Genomic DNA, 3167 nt, shown 5'->3' with positions numbered 1-3167 from the left:
GGAAGGAATCGTCCCTCGCCTGCTGTTTCTGTTTTTCTCTCCACCAAATCTGCCGTTTCCGATTTTCTCTCCACCAAATGAGTGATGTAGTCGCCCTCGATCGTCTTTCTCCTCTCCAAGGATCCTCGATAGCCTCTTCTTGCCACCATCCTATGGCAAGATGTAAGCATTGTGATCTCTTCCCCGAATTGGATGAAAGTGTATTTGTTGTGTACGTGTTCTACAGAAGGAATAAATCATGCAATGGAGTTTGTGTTCGAGGTTGCTGACACACAGGTAACAAAAGGTGGAATCCCCTGTGTAACTTTGCAACAGAATCCACATACCCGCAAAAAAAACTTTGCAACAGAATGTTCTACGTCCAATGTTGCAATCCTTCCCCAAGTGCAAGATCCACATAGACAGGTGGATGCTTGCATCTTCTTCGCATGCAGCTATAGGTAACTACTTCTCTGAGTCTCCTTCCTACATGTGGGCACTGTATTTTCTAGGTTGAAAAAACTGCAGGAGTACGTGGTGATTATTGGTCAGGCCAGCTCTACTACATGGAAGGAAGTAATTATACAAATCCAAACTATGTTTGTATAAAGATCATATACTATTATCAATACTGATTGAGTTCATCATTTAGTCCGTGCAACTTCAATTCCATTATGGCCATCACTATGAGAAGTTACACCTATGCAAGCTGTATTAGTAAACATCGCAAATCATGACTATTGTTTTGGAAATTGACATCACAGTAGTATGCAACTCATCTCGTGATCCTGTGTTATGGGGGCAGAACCCATTTCAATTGGTAGCATGCCAACACATTTGATGGTTTCTGTTCAATGTTAAATCATAACGATTAGTGTCTTTTAAGATGTGTTTTCACTGCAGAAGCTTAACCATTGCAGTTTCCTGTTCTTGATAGACAATTTTGTTAAGTAATTTTTTCAATATGTAGCCCTCACTTGTTAGCTGGATGGTTCAACACATGCATATATGCCTTGGCCTGCGATCAAGTTCCAGAGTATTGAAAAGAAAATGAAGTTTCAAAGTTACTTTCTAAATGTCTGATGCATCTCAAACTCTGCTGCTTTGCTGCTGAATGATGAAGAGGAAAAGGAAAGGGTGGAGGAGCTCAAAGGAAACCAAAGGGGGGGGGGGGGGGGGGTGGAATTTGGAATAAACGAGGAGAGGAAGGGAGGTCACAGCCTCCAAGCCAACAGCAAATAAGTCATCACCCTTACTATGCAATGCCAGTAAATATATGGACTTCCTTTCTTTAGGAGCAGCTTGACTGAAACCAGTAAATCTATTTTACTCCATATTGCTGCAGTTTTATTACCAGTCCATATACACCTTTTTTGATATTGTTAAAATCAACATCTGTTGAGATATGAAATATCTTACTACTGATAAAAAACATGTTGAAACTCAAGTAGAAGTAAGCAGCTTTTTGAAGGAGACATGCCTCCTGTGTTGTGAAGAGCGTAGAACAAGTATATACATCACCATTAATGTTTTATTTACTTCCGGTTATAACGCTTCAGCTCATGTTTTGCGAATTTGTGATTCTTCTTATAATGTTGTATGTGAAAAGAACAGATGTACACTTAGTTTGCAGGACTGATGATGAAAATGTAAAATGGTAGTAAAATCAGTGTTCGACTTTGTACACCCTAAATATTTGTCAAAAGAATCTTGGTCGTTTGCTCTTTCTTATTGAAGATTATTTGTGCACAGATTAATAGTAAGATGTGACTGGGTTTTTGCCTCGTTGTGAAATGCATGCTGATGTATCTTTTTTATATATGTATCTCTTCTCTATAGAAACATAATGTCAACTTACATATTCAGGGTTTCTGTTTGGCCTCCTGCTCGGTAGACTAATTTAACCTGTCATTTTTTCGTTTATTTTTCAAAATTGCTTCTGTTCACATGATCATGAACATACAAGCTGTATATGTATTTTTTAATCTTGTGTTTTTTGTCCTCATTTTTTATGCCTTCTACAGGTGCGTTGCTAACAAAATTTTGGTGTACACGCTCCAGGTAAGTTTCTGGACATATTATATCTATATGTCCTGTCTACGAGGACTTAAAATGCATTTCCAGTTTTCCGTCTACCATTTTGTAAACCTTTGCAGAATGGTCTGGGGAGGTTCGCAACAGTGTCTACTCATCTGATCGGAAATCTACATATGTTGTCTATCGTGTGACTATGGAATTGATGCGGAGGCACCCTTCTTTGCCTGTGAGTTATATTTTGTTTAGTTTGGTGAATCTGGTTTGGGTTTGCACTGATCTCGCTTACTAAGTTTTTTAGTGTATAATCAGTTTGTAGGTCCCACTATTTGATTAGTGGACACAACTGATGGGGGCATGGAGATGATGGCAAGGCATCGCGCTGCAGTGGCAGTGAGGAGGCCATCGATGAAGGTGGTGATGACAAAAGCTGTCTACAAAAGTGGTGCAGGGATGGGGGATTTGGGGTGGCGAGGGATGGGAAGGTGGATAATGACCATCGGAGGAGATGGAGTGGTGGCGAGATTAGACGAGGTCGCCTGCGGAGTGTGTGGGCAAAATTTCCTTTCTGGGTTGGCCGGGGGCTTCCTTGTGTTTGTGTGCATGCATGAGTGGGCCTTATTTCCAGCATCAATGGTGAACATGCATGGGACAAACCATTTTGTTTTGCAGAAGGGGAGGGGAGAAAACAAAAAAGTTCAGAGGGGGGAGGGGGAAGCGTACGTGGTGGGAGGGGTGGAAACCCTGGAAGCTGGGCTGGAAGGATCAGGCTGTCATGAAGTGAAGTTTATTTGTTTATAGTCAAGTGTATATTGTATTATTGTTCATATATTTGTTGAATTTGAGACGCGCATTTGTGCGTGCAAGGTTTTCATATCTTGAAATTATGAATATTGAGAAGTGCGAGCCTTTCTCTTCTAGAAAATTAATGAGTTGGCCCACACACCATTAAATAATTTGATGCACACATGCTTATTTTAAATGGTTGGAAAGCATAAGTGAAAAGTTCTTTTGAATTGGTTCCTCTATTGCATAGTTTGATCACAATTTCTCAAAGATGATTAGAATGATTGAAAGATAGAATGATACTCAAATTATTCAAATTTTCACGACAAACTAAAACAGAAAATAACCAAACAATAATATATTCTGTC

The 3167-nt window shown here is 39.8% G+C and overlaps 1 long non-coding RNA gene across 1 annotated transcript; it reads left to right on the top strand.

Annotated features, from left to right (window-relative positions):
* Positions 1 to 1354: 1354 nt before the first annotated feature.
* On the top strand, positions 1355 to 2938 carry LOC109772034 (uncharacterized). Its single transcript, XR_002235015.4, has 3 exons — positions 1355 to 2040; positions 2136 to 2242; positions 2326 to 2938. It is a non-coding gene; the product is annotated as an uncharacterized lncRNA (long non-coding RNA).
* Positions 2939 to 3167: the final 229 nt, after the last annotated feature.

This window comes from Aegilops tauschii, chromosome 5, assembly GCF_002575655.3.
Source record: "Aegilops tauschii subsp. strangulata cultivar AL8/78 chromosome 5, Aet v6.0, whole genome shotgun sequence".
In the NCBI taxonomy this organism is placed as follows: domain Eukaryota; kingdom Viridiplantae; phylum Streptophyta; class Magnoliopsida; order Poales; family Poaceae; genus Aegilops; species Aegilops tauschii.
Note: the sequence above shows the minus strand (reverse complement) of the source record. Positions and strands in the feature narration are given on the sequence as shown.